General features: G+C 37.9%; 1 protein-coding gene across 8 annotated transcripts in view; it reads left to right on the top strand.

The window, feature by feature from the left end:
• The window catches only part of PSD3 (pleckstrin and Sec7 domain containing 3), a 696342-nt gene that overhangs the window by 77390 nt on the left and 605070 nt on the right, over positions 1–13882 (top strand). For 7 of the 8 annotated variants that reach the window (XM_064272734.1, XM_023551047.2, XM_064272733.1 and 4 more), the window contains exon 3: positions 7741–8015. The exons of the other annotated variant lie outside the window; for it this stretch is intronic. The gene's annotated coding sequence lies outside the window, so the exon portion shown is untranslated. The remainder of the gene's footprint in view (positions 1–7740; positions 8016–13882) is intronic. 8 annotated transcript variants of the gene reach the window in all.

Here is a 13882-nt window from a genome sequence, read left to right as displayed (position 1 = left end):
AGACCAATAACCCAATTTTAAAAATGGATCCTCCAAAAAAAATATGCAAATGTCCAAAAGCACACGAAAAGATTTTGAACATCATTAGTCATAAGAGAAATGCAAATCAAAATCACAGTGAGATATCACTTCATACCCGATAGGATGGCTTTACTAAAAAAGACAGTTAATAACAAGTGATATGGAGGGTGTTGAGAAATTGGAACATTCATACATCGCTGGTGGGCATGTAAAATGCTGCAGCTCCTGTGGAAAACTATTTGTCAGTCCCTCGATAAGATAAATGTAAAATTATCATATGACCCAGCAGTTTCATTCTTAGATATATATACCTGAGAGAACTGAAAACATGGTCACACAAAAATTTATACACAAATGTTTATGGCAGCATTATTCATAATGCCTCCAAAGTAGAAGCCACCCAGATATTCATCAGCTGATGAATCAATAAACAAAATGTGGTATATCCATACAATGGAATAATATTCAGCCATAAAAAGAATAAAGCACTGATTTATGCTACAACATGGATGAACCTTGAGAACAATATGTTAAGTGAAAGAAGCCAGATATAAAGGCTACATGTTGTGTGATTGCATTCATATAAAATATCCAGAATAGGAAAATCCATAGAGACAGATAGTATATTAGTGATTGCAAGGAGATGGAGGAAGGGGAGCCCTGGGAGTGACTGTTAACAGATACAGAGTTTCTTTTGGAGTGATAGAAATGTTCTGGAATTGGATAATGGTGCTGGGGACACAACACTGTGACTATATTAAAAACTAGAGAAATGTACACTTTAAAACAGTGAATTTAATGTTATATAAATTATATCTCAATAAAAAAATTGTACAAAGAATCTGTTATGGATTGAATTATGTCCCCCCCAAAGTTATGTGGAAGTCCTAACCTTTCCCTGTAAATGTGACCCAGTTTGGAAACAGAGTTTTTCTTTTTTATGTTAATGAGGTCATACCAGAGTCCAGTGGGTCCCAAACCCAAGCACTTCTCAATGATGTCTTATAAAAAGAGCAGAGTAGACACAAAGACATACTAACAGGGGTAAAAAACCGTGCGAGAACCATCTATGAGCCAGGGAATGCCTAGGGATGCTGACAAAGAGATATCCTCCCCTAGAGCTGACGCCATGATTAAGACTTCTGGCTCCCAAAACTGCAAGACAATAAATTTCTGTTCTTTAAAGCAACTCATTTGTAGTAATTTTGTTATGGAAGCACTAGATAACTGAGACAGGGTCCTCAAGGAAATTGGTTGGAGCTTTGAATACAACTTTTTTATCCTGAAAATAACCAAACGGATAAAGGAGACTGCACTGTAGATTTCTGTGAGGGAGAAATGCGTGGAGAATTCTTGTAGCCAGGTTGAGTGAGTCCAGCTCCTGTATTCACCAGGCAAAGGCTGTTAACACTCGGTGTTTGGACAAGCAACTGTTCAAGATGAGTGAACACAATGCTTTTGGGGCCAGTTTAAGGGGTGCCTTTCTTTACCAATGACCTAACATCAAGAACCTTAGCCTGAGTTTGGGCAGAATTTTCATCTGTTCTTGTGAAATTCAGGCAGAAATGAAACTACCTGCTGGAAAAGGTGGAGGGGGGGAACCCACCACCTTCACAAAGAATCCCTTGGGTCTCATACATCATAGGTAAATATTTTTGTATGGAGTATCTTTCTCTGTTTATCTGTGGAGGTGACTCAGAACAGAATTTACTTGAATTCATTCCCGAAAGATGACAACAAAGATAATGGAAATGAGTTTAATGGCCAAAAGGAAAAAAAAATTAAATATGAGCCAATTAAAAGATCTTTACCAAGAAACTAACTTTCTGAACCCTTTGTAAAACGCAGCTTGTATTACTTCAGATTGTGTGAGATGGCATATGTCTAGGGAAGAAATGACTGGTAGACCTTTTCCTGAAGTCGTTACCCAGATGTGCTGGGGCAAGAACCATAAGAGTTAGTGGAAGACAGGCTCTAGGTGGCAGCTCAAAGGGGAAAATGAGATAAACTGACTATAACAGAGAGGAACTGTTAGAAAAGAACTGCAAGTATAGTTCTTAACATACAAGCAATATTTGGTATAAGTGGTCTCAGGTGGTATAAGTGGAGCAGTAGCTTCAGGTATTGACTTTCTGGGGGAACCTGAGATTGCAGAGGGACCCTTGTGATGAGGTGAAGTTGCCTGGATTTTCAAGTCAAGATTAAGATGATTCCATGCAAGTAGAAGGGGTCAGGGAAACCCAAATAGACTGGCGTGTAGAGATTCTATGTGGTGCACAGGTATGAAAGGTACATTACGGCTTGTGTATTGTGTAGACACCCTACGCTAGTATTCGGAGTTTCTAAACTAGAGCAGTGTACTCGAAAGCGCACAAATGGCAGTTTGACAGTATTTGAATATAATCACTTCGTATCGTAGACTATATATAGAATTACATATTTAACTCGCTCTCAGGGAGAGAGAAACGGTAACATGGTTTTTTTTTTTTTCATTGAGACAAAGTATGCATTTATTGCTATACTTTTGATTAGTTTTCTCATCTTGGGCCATCATACAAAATGAAATTGAGGTCCAAAGGGCAGTAAGCACTAACAAATATGCAGCATCCATCTGGTGTGCTACATGAATAGTTACTAAGGAAACATTTCCAAGAAAGAAATCGTATATGCTCTTGCCAAAGCCAGATAATTAGAAGTGTTGTTAAAGAAACAGTGTAGGTTTTTCTTTAACTTCCTGATTAAGGCACATCGGATCTAATTATATATATATTCAGCGCTGAAACCTGGGAGCGAATTGTAATTACATAGATTTTAATTGACTTTATTTTTTAGAACAATTTTAAAATTACCAAAAATTGAGAAGAGTGTACAAAGGGCTCCCATATACCCTGCACCCAGTTTACCTATTACAAACATCTCGTATTAGTATGGTACTGTTGTTAAAATTAATGAACCAATATTCATCTGTGCACATCATGTCAAGAGCACATACATGAAACATGACTTACGATGTTGATGCTGGCCTTGATCAGCTATCTGATATAGGGTTTGTCAAGTTTCTCCACTGTAAAGTGACTCTTTTTTCTCCCTTTACCATTCTCCACTCTTCTGGAAGGACATCACTGTGCATGATCCATGCTATGTCTAGGGAGTTATGCTCCCTCTCCTTGAGGATAGAGTGGCTATATAAATTACTTGGAATTCTTCTGCACGGGAGATTTATTTCTTACCCCCATTTACTAATTTGTTCATTATATCAGGATACCATCATGGATATTCATTGTATACTTCGGCTTATATTCCAGTATTACTTTATTTTGTTACTTATATTGGTCCAGCTTTGACCGTTGGAAGTTCTTTTAGTTGGCTTCTGTGCTCCTTTGGCACATCCCCATCGGTGTGGGGTGCTTCTATTTTGTTGTTGTTTGTTTTGAGCACCTTCTGTATTGCCTATCCCATTCTTAGAATCAGCCATTTCCCCAAGTAACCCTGGTTTATTTTAGTAGAGAATGGTATTAGAAACCAAGAGCTGGGCACCAGATGTCTAATTGTATTTTTAGTTGTCAATTTCTACCAAATCCTTGAAGTCTTTAATTGAAAATATAGTAAAACCATAATTCTTAACAGAACAATCAAGCTTTCTCAAAAGATTAGAATGTTGCATAGCTTCTCAGAGTAATTTATAATTGTAACAAGATTACATCTTTACAGACTAGTCGCCTCTCAAGATTCCTGGGATTCTTTTTATAGTTATTCTAAAACTATTTCTACATATTCATTTTCCCTTTTAATAAATTTAGAGATGACTAATTTAATTACTGTAATTAACTGATGGAGCCCTGCTGGTGTAGCATTTAAGTGTTCAACTACTAACCAAAAGGTTGGCAGTTCTAATCCATCAGCCCTTCCTTGAAATCCTACGGGGCAGCTCTACTCTGTCCTATAGGATCACTATGAGTTGGAATTGACTTGAGGGCAGTGGGATTCCCAAATAAAGAAGACTTGTCCATGTCTTAAAGGAACAGCATATATTATTCCAGTATATCTGTATGAGTTTCTTCGGGTTGGCATAACAAATCACCATAAACTCTGTGGTTTAAAACAAGAGAAATAAATTGGTTTGCAGTTTTGTTCTTGTTATTGTTGTTAGGTGCCGTTGAGTTCGTTCCGACTCATAGTGACCCTATGCACAACAGAAGGAAACACTGCCCGGTCCTGCGCCATCCTTACAATCATTGTTAAGCTTGACCCCATTGTTGCAGCCGCTGTGTCAATCCACCTCATTGAGGGTCTTCCTCTTTTCCGCTGACCCTATACTCTGCCAAGCATGATGTCCTTCTCCAGGGACTGATCCCTCCTGACAACATGTCCAAAGTATGTAAGACGCAGTCTCCCTTGCTTCTAAGGAGCACTCTGGTTGTGCTTCTTCCAGGACAGATTTCTTGTGGCAGTCCATGGTATATTCAATATTCTTTGCCAACACCACAATTCAAAGGCGTCAATTCTTCTTCGGTCTTCCTTATTTACTGTCCAGCTTTCACATGCATATGATGCTTGGGTCAGGCGCACCTTAGTCTTCAAGGTGACATCTTTGCTCTTCAACACTTTAAAGAGGTCTTTTGCAGCAGATTTCCCAATGCAATGTGTCTTTTGATTTCTTGACTGCTGCTTCCATGGCTATTGATTGGGGATCCAAGGAAAATGAAATCCTTGACAACATCAATCTTTTCTCCGTTTATCATGATGTTGCTCATTGGTCCAGTTGTGAGGATTTTTGTTTTCTTTATGTTGAGGTGCAATCCATACTGAAGGCTGTGGTCCTTGATGTTCATTAGTAAGTGCTTCAAGTCCTCTTCACTTTCAGCAAGCAACGTTGTGTCATCTGCGTAACGCAGGCTGTTAATGAGTCTTCCTCCAATCCTGATGGACCATTCTTCTTCATATAGTCCAGCTTCTCGGATTATTTGCTCAGCATACAGATTGAATAGGTATGGTGAAAGAATACAACCCTGGTGTACACCTTTCCTGACCTTAAACCAGTCAGTATCTCCTTGTTCTGTCCAAACAACTGCCTCTTGATCTATTTAAAGGTTCCTCATGAGCACAGTTAAGTGTTCTGGAATTCCCATTCTTCACAATGTTATCCATAATTTGTTATGATCCACATAGTCAAATGCCTTTGCATAGTCAATAAAACAGAGGTAAACATCCTTCTGGTATTCTCTGCTTTTAGCCAGGATCCATCTGACATCAGCAATGATATCCCTGTTTCCACGTCCTCTTCTGAAACCAGCCTGAATTTCTGGCAGCTTCCTGTCAATATACTGCTGCAGCCATTTTTGAATGATTTTCAGCAAAATTTTGCTTGCGTGTGATATTAATGATATCGTTCTATAATTTCCACATTCGGTTGGATCACCTTCCTTGGGACTAGGCATAAATATGGATCTCTTCTAGTCACTTGGCCAGGAAGTTGTCTTCCATATTTCTTGGCATAGACGAGTGAGCACCTCCAGTGATGCATCTGTTTGTTGAAACATCTCAATTGATATTCCATCAATTCCTGGAGCCTTGTTTTTCACCAATGCCTTCAGAGCAGCCTGGACTTCTTCCTTCAGCACCATCGGTTCCTGATCATATGCCACCTCTTGAAATGGTTGAACATCGACTAATTCTTTTTTGTATAATTACTCTGTGTATTCCTTCCATCTTCTTTTGATGCTTCCTGAGTTGTTTAATATTTTCCCCATAGAATCCTTCACTATGCAACTTGAGGATTGAATTTTTTCTTCAATTCTTTCAGCTTGAGAAACACCGAGCATGTTCTTCCCTTTTGGTTTTCCATTTCCAGCTCTTTGCACATGTCAGTATAATATAACCTGGGGGGCTCATTTTCCAGCACAATATCAGACGATGGTCTGCTGCTACTCATAGGGTTTTCACTGGCTAATACTTCTCAGGAGTAGACGCTGGGTCCTTCTTCCTGGCCTGTCTTAGTCTGGAAGCTCAGCTGAAACCTGTCCTCCATTGGTGACCCTGCTGGTATCTGAATACCGGTGGCATAGCTTCCAGCATCACAGCAACACGCAAGCCCCCATAGTATGACAAACTGACAGACACGTGGGGGAAGTATTGCAGTTCTGGAAAGTCCAAATTCAGGCTGTCAGCAGAGCCATGCTCTCCCAAGAGGCTCTAGCAGAGAATCCTTTTTTGTTTCTTCCCCCTTCTGGCAGACTCAGGTGTTCTTTGGTTTGTGGCCAATTACTCCAGTTTCTGCCTATTGCAGCTGTCTTCTCTTGGTGTCTCTTCTCCCCTTCTTGTAAGGACACCAATCATAAAGAGATTAAATTCAAACCAAACCAGTTGCGTTCTAGTCGATTCTGACTCATCGTGACCCTATCTATAGGACAGAGAAGAATTGCCCCTTAGGGTTTCCAAGGCTGTAATCTTTATGGAAGCAAACTGCCACAGCTTTCTCCTGCGGAGCAGCTGGTGTATTTCAACTGCCAACTGTTTGGTTCATAGGACCCACCTAAATGACCTCATCTTAACTTCACTGATTATACCTGCTATGATCCTATTTCCAAATAAGGTCACATTCACAGGTACTGGGAATTAGAACCCCCTATCTTTGGGGAGGAGCCCTGGTGGCTCTGATTAAGAGTTTGGCTGCTAACCAAAAGATAGGTAGTTCAAAGCCACCAGATTCTCCTTGGAAGCTCTTTGGGAGCAGTTCAACTCTGTTCTGTAGGGTTGCTATGAGTCGGAACCAACTTAACGGCACCTAACAACAACAAGAATCTTTTGGGGAAGGAGCCATGGTGGCGCAATGGTTAAGCATTCAACTGCTAACCATAAGGTCAGCAGTTTAAACCCATGAGCTGCTACACAGTAGAAAAGACCTGGCTATCTGCTCCCATAAAGATTAGAGCCTATGGGGCAGTTCTACTCTGTCATGTGGGATTGCTATGAATCAGAATTGACTTGATGCAACGTCTTTTGGGGGGACACAATTCAACCCATACCACATAAAAAAAAAAAATCATCCACTGAGTTCCCTTCAAGTTAAAGCAGGATTGTGAGAATAAGGAACTAAAGTACAGAAGGGCAAAGGAACTTTGGGCCACTGACCGAAGAGAATAACTAAGCTGGAGAGCTCAGTTACCGGCCTTGTCTTCTGAGCTGTAGCGTCCCCCAGGCAGGCTGAAATCTGTTATCTGAAATCTGAGGGGCCAGTTTCCTCTCAGAAATCCAAATGTTTTGGGCCTTGTGAAGGTAGTCTATTTTGAACATGATGAGACATACCCAGGGGATTCTGAGCAGTAGCTCATAGCCAAACACATCACTGTGTCTGCAGTGAAATGGATCTGCTCCCTTCTCTCCCACTAAACCCGCTACCCCTAACCCAAGTGAAACGTATCCTAAGTGGGACAAAGAAAGACTGAAAATAGCCTCATGTGCCCCCAAATGAATCCTGAAAAAGGTTTTTGTTTTCAGAGCTTCCTAGATTTTGGAATTGTGGATAAAGGAGTTTGAACCTGTAGTTAATTTTTTTAAGCTATGTTTTGTTGTGTGTGAGTGTGTGCACGCACGCGCATGTGCTGAAAATATGTATAACAAATCCTTTTTCAATTCAACAATTTTTATCGGTACAATTCAGTGACACTGAGTACATTAAATCGTATTGTAATTTAATTTGGCTATTCCTTCCTCTTCTAGTGCTGAGGGAAACATCCCTTCCTGAGCTGTCGGTGAAAAATCCTCTCCGATGCCTTGTTTGCCCTCTGTGTCCCTCTAAGCCTTCAAACAAGCAGCTTGAGCAGGAGACAGCAGTGCTGAAAGAGAGGCCCTTTTCTCTGTGACCCTGGCTCTGACTGGTCAGTGTGCCCTCGGGAGAGGTGTGGATGTACAATACAAGAAAGAGCCTTGTTAGGAACACTCCCAAGAGAGGGATTTTGTAATTACTGGTGGATTTGGTGACTCCTGGTGAGCATGTGAGTATATAGACCATTATCCTCGGAAATGGTTCTCCCCATCATTCACCTTTACCTACATTATGCGTATCTGTCTACCTAATGCTAGATGATCTGATGAGAAAAAAAAATTTGTTTCCTAGTAAATTTAAATGGATGTGGTAGCTCTGTCCTTTCTCCTCCTAACTTCTCTCTTCTCTCCCCCTGAACCCTCTGCCCTCAATCCAAGTTAAATTGGATTAAAGATATGAGTGAATTCTGAAAAGCTTTATTTTGGGTATTGAGATAACTAACACCTTGTCCAGAAGCAGAGCCAGTGCAATCAAAGTGAAGTGAAATCATTGTTTCGGCTGTGAACTACTGTTTAAGCTTGAACTGGCAGAGCTGTTGGTTTAGGAACTGAAAATGCTATTGTCTTGGTCCTCATACTCACTCAATGAAGAAAAGTGGTGACTGGTCCTTGGTTGGGAAAACTAATGGCTGTGTCAAAAAGGATTTATGGTAGCTGCGTAGGCTAGTACTACCCAATAGAAATATAATGTGAGCCAGCTTTGTCATTTAAATTTTTCTAATAGCTGCCTTTAGAACTTAAAAAAAAATGTGAAATTTAATAATATATGTTACTTAAACCACTATGTCTAGAACATTAATGTAATCAATATAAAAATATTAATAGGATATTTTATTTTTTCTTATAAATTTTTTGAAATTCAGTGTGTATTTTACACTTAGAGAGTATATCAATTTATACTAGCCACGATTTGAAGTGTTTAATAGCCACATATGGCTACTAGTTACCATATTGGACAGGGTAGGTACTGTGAAGGTTAGAAAGGAAGAGATGGCACCCAAATTCTCAGCAATTTGAGAAGATCCTGGAAAACAAACGGCTCCTACTTTGACTTTTCTTTCACATTAATTCTATGTATTATAAACATAAATAAAGACCATCAACTAGAGAATACAATTTTATTTCTAGTTTTCAGTAAACCAATGAAATACAGTGGATTTATGCTGACAATTGTATGTTATTCCTTAGCTAAGTGGAAGTAACAATTTGAATCCAAAATTAGAAGAAACAGTGCAATTGGAAAGGTTTTGACCATCTAACTTTTTGCAAAGACATTTGCAGACCCATAGATCTCAGTTGACATTGACTTTAACACTGAATTTCTGTTGATAACCAGTAAAACAGTGGCCGTTGGGTCAATCCCAACTCATGGTGACCCCAAGAGTGTCAGAGTAGAACTATGCTTTGTAGGATTTTCAGTGGCTGATATTTTGGAAATAGATCACCAGATCTTTCTTCCAAAGTGCCTCTGTGTGGACTGGAACCTCTGACCTTTGGGTTAGAAGCCAAGTGCATTAACCATTTCACCACCAAGGGACTCCTTTCTGTTGGTAGCAACTTAAATTTTTTAAAGAAATGCGTAGCATGTGAACATGGTTAGATGCTAATAAGTTAATGCTGAAATTCAAAATTAGAGCTCAACCTTGAACTCAAATAGGTTTCTTCTCCTCTGGAACCAGGGAATTTAGATTTTACAGTCTTGTTTTCCAGTAGTCAGCTACATCTAGATTTTAGCAACCATAAAATGAGCAATTATTAATAGGCATTCTATTCAGTGTATTACATGTATTGATTTGTTTAATTCTCACAATAACCATGTGAGAGAGACACTCTATTTTAGTCCCATTAAAATCACAAAGTTCATCAAAAACACAAAGAAGAAAAATGACAACAGAGAAAAAGGAAATAACAGATTTTGACTCACAAAGATTTAGATTTTTAAATTACTAAATAAGTAATATAATTAAATATAAATTGTCTACAGAAATAAAGAATGAAATCATAAATTTTATGATGAAATAAATGACAAGATTTAGAAAAGAGCCTGATAGAACTTTTTAAAGTGAAACATATAATTATTTAAATTAAAAACTCAGTGGATAGATTAAATGGTAGACTAATGACAGCTGAAGAGAATATATAAGCCCAGACATAGAGATGTTATCAGTAGCTGATTATGATCCACACAGTTGAATGCTTTTGCACAGTCAATAAAACACAGGTAAACATCTTACTGGTACTCTCTGCTTCCGGCCAAGATCCATCTGACATCATTCCACATTCTCTTCTGAATCAGGGTTGACTTTCTGGCAGTTCCCAGATAATGTACTGCTGCAACAGTTTTTTAGTTATGTTCATCAGAATTTTACTTGCCTATGATTTTTTTTTTTTATGATATTGTTTGATAATTTGCACATTTTGTTGGATCATCTTTCTTTGGAAAGGGCACGAATATGGATCACTTCCAGTTGGTTAGCCAGGTAAACTGTCTTCCAAATTTCTTGGCATATATAAGTGAGTGCTTCCAGCATTGCAACCATTTGTTGAAACATCTCAATTGGTATGCCATCAATTCCCGGAGCCTTGTTTTTTGCCAATGCCTTCTTCCTTCAGTACTGTTGGTTCCGACTCAATGGCACCCAACAACCACAACAGACATAGAAAATATAGGAGAGAGATGAAGAGACATGGAGGATAGAATTACAAGGCCCACCGTACATATAATCAGAGTTCTGGAAACAGGGAGTACAAAGAATGGAGGAGAGGTGATAACTGAAGAGAAAAAAAGGGCTTTTGATGAGACACATTATGTACAGAAAATTTATCGAGCAGGATAAGGCAAAATAAAGCTAAACTTAGATACACCACAATGAAACTGCAAAAAACAATAATAAAAAAAAAGCTTTGAGAAGATCTTAAAAGCACCCAATTAAATTTGCAGCAGACTTCTCAACACCAAAAAAGAAAGCCAAAAACTATGGAATAATACCATCAATAGCTGAGTGAGAACTCAGAAAAACTATGTTTCAAAAATCAGAGTGAAATAATGACCATTTAGATAATCAAAGACTAGGAGATTTTCTACCAGCAAACCTTTACTAAAGTAGCTTCTAAAGGATCTACTTTAAGATGAAGGAAAATTATTTCAGAAGGAATGTCTGAGATACAAGAACGAATGGTAAACAAACCAATTGGAAAATGTGTAGCTTCTAATAAAAGTGATGATCTCTAATTTGTGGAATAAAGCAATCCAAGGTGTATTTTGGGGGAAATTAAGATACTGATTACATTTAGTCTTTGTTTAGACAGATTTCAAGGAAAACCGTTGAAAAAATAGTAACGGAATGTTTAGCTTTCAAACCAGAAAAAGAGAAAGTAAGTGGATAAGAAAATAAATGAATAAAAGTTTCAGTAAATTATTAAATTTAAAAAAAGAAAATGCAAGAAAGGGAAAAAAAGATATAGAAAAAGTAAGACAAACAAAAATAATAAAGTAAGAAGATATAAAGTCTAAACGTATCAATAATCACAACAAATATGAATGTTCTCGTCTTACAAGATAAGAACAAAATAAACCAAGAAGAGAGAGATTGTCATATAGAAGGGAAAAAATTTACAGCTTTATGCTATTTATAAGATATGCTTAAAACATAAGAACACTATAAAGTTTAAGTAAAAAAATAGGAAAAGATGTAACAGATAAATACTAATTTAAATCAATATTATATTAAAGAACTTTTTAAAAAGGAAACGAACCCAAAATCCTTATCACAATTATTTTTGTCTTTATAAATTCCTTTCCTTTTGTCCCATGCTTTGGGTTTTTTGGTTTGTTTGGTATTTTTATATGGATTTATATGATTTATATTACTGTATTTGTGACACACATTTGATTTTTTTTAAATACATATTTAATGTGTTTTCAGTGAAGGTTTGCGTAACAATTTAGGTTCCCATTCAACAATTTCTACACAAATTGTTCGGTGACATTGGTTACATTCTTCACAAGTACGAGCATTCTCAATATTTCAGTGCTGGTTGTTCCATTTCCATTAATCTAGTTTCCCTGCCCTCTTACATTCTCATCTTTGTTTTAAAGTTAATTGTTGACCATTTGGATGCATATAGATGACTTTTTAAAAGAGCATAGTACTCATGGGGGATATTCTTTATTTTGTGAGGTAATCTGTTATTTAGCTAAAAGGTGACCTCAGGGGCTAGTTTCAGTTCAAAGTTTAAAGAGCATCTCAGGGCAATAGTCTTGGAAAGTTCTCTAGCCTCAACCAGTCTAGTAAATCTGGTTTTCTTTTTAGGAATTTAAGGTGCTGCTCCACATTTTCCTCCCATTCTATAAGGACCCCATCCATTGTGGTCCCGATTAGAAGTGTCAGTAGTTGTAGCTGGGCACCATCTAGTTCTTCTGGTCTCAGGGTACATGAGGTCATGGTTTATGTACACACATTTAATTTTAATTCTGCTTTTTTTTAATTTCAAAATTATAATATGAACATTTCTCAATTTTTTAGATAATTTGCATAGTATAATTTCATAATAGCAATTTTGAGAGTTATTATTAACAAATAAGTTTGACCTCTTTAAAATTCAATTGTGTTTCCTACATGACCTTTCCATCAGTGAATTTTGTAAGCTTATCACCAGCTGCAGGAAGGAAAAGTTTCCTTTATTTATCCTAAACTGATCATCATTAAACTTCAGAGTCCTTTTCTTATTCAAATACTTCTTAGATTTAAAGAATGTCTATGTTCATCTTATACATTCCATTCAGATTTTATAGATTTTGAACATAATCCTGCTTGATCTTTTTTGCAGGCTAAAGTGCTCTCAGCTTTTCGCATGTCTTTATATAGTACCACCCATTTTGCTCACATTTTATCTAACTCTTATTTCTTGAAGAGGGTAGAATGCGGCCAGCTGCTTGTGGTTGGAAAATAGTGTGGAGTACAGCATGTTGGATCAAAGCCTCAAAATGGAATACAAGGCTGACACGGAGGTGCTCAAAAGCACCAATAAGAGGCAACAACAACAAATAATAATAAGTGATGCTTACATAGGACTTACTGTGTTCCATGATGAGTTGTTGAGGTCCCTACGTGGACAGATGGCTTGCATTCCCCTCCTAACCCAAAGGTTGGGAGTTCAAACCCACTCAGCAGTACCACAGAAGAAAAGTCCTGGTGATCTGCTTCCATAAAGATTACAGCCAAGGAACCTCTATGCAGCAGTTCTACTCTGTGTAACATATGGGGTCACCAGGAGTGGGAATCAACTCTTTGGCAGCTAACCACAACCATAACAATGATGAGTCCATAAAATTATCAAATACCAATTCCACACTTCTCTTTCTCTTCTCTCTTCTTTGTTTCCAAAGAAATCAGCCTAGTGACTACAAATTCAGGCCCCGCGCCTCTTTGCAGAAGCTGTGAGGTTGGCATCAATGCTCCCATTCAGCTGCCTTTTTTCTGGGTCAAGAGGGCACAATGACAGTGTGTATTATTAAACAAAGGGCTGTAATCTGGGGCAGGAGGCCAAAAAAAAAAAAAAAAAAAACCCAAATAAACCATAAAGGTCAATGCTAATGAGCAGAGAATTGGCTTGTAAGTAAGACTCTTCAAGGCTCTGGGGAACTTAATAAAATTAGATTATGTTTCAGGGGTTGGCATCACAGTGAAGCTAAATAGCAATAATATGGTTAGCGCCATGCATACGGATGACTGGTGAACATAATTATGGATTTATGCAGACTAACAAATCGGGTGAACACCTCCCTGATCTCAGACTGAGAACCTTTGTTTTCTTCCTCGGAGCTGAAGAAAGTCAGTGTGTCAGTGATTTATCTACTTCTGTCTGTTGGCTCATTTTCACGCAGAAATTAAATGAGGTGCATAATATGAATTTAAATATCAACATTCTGCTGAACTCTAGGAAGCTGCACACAAGTGTTTAGTTTGCATTGAATTTCAACAAACTTGTGTCATTCTCGTTTGTTAATTTTGGTCTGCAAAAAATGGAAGTTTTG

This window comes from Loxodonta africana, chromosome 19 (assembly GCF_030014295.1).
Source record: "Loxodonta africana isolate mLoxAfr1 chromosome 19, mLoxAfr1.hap2, whole genome shotgun sequence".
Classification (NCBI taxonomy): domain Eukaryota; kingdom Metazoa; phylum Chordata; class Mammalia; order Proboscidea; family Elephantidae; genus Loxodonta; species Loxodonta africana.
Note: the sequence above shows the minus strand (reverse complement) of the source record. Positions and strands in the feature narration are given on the sequence as shown.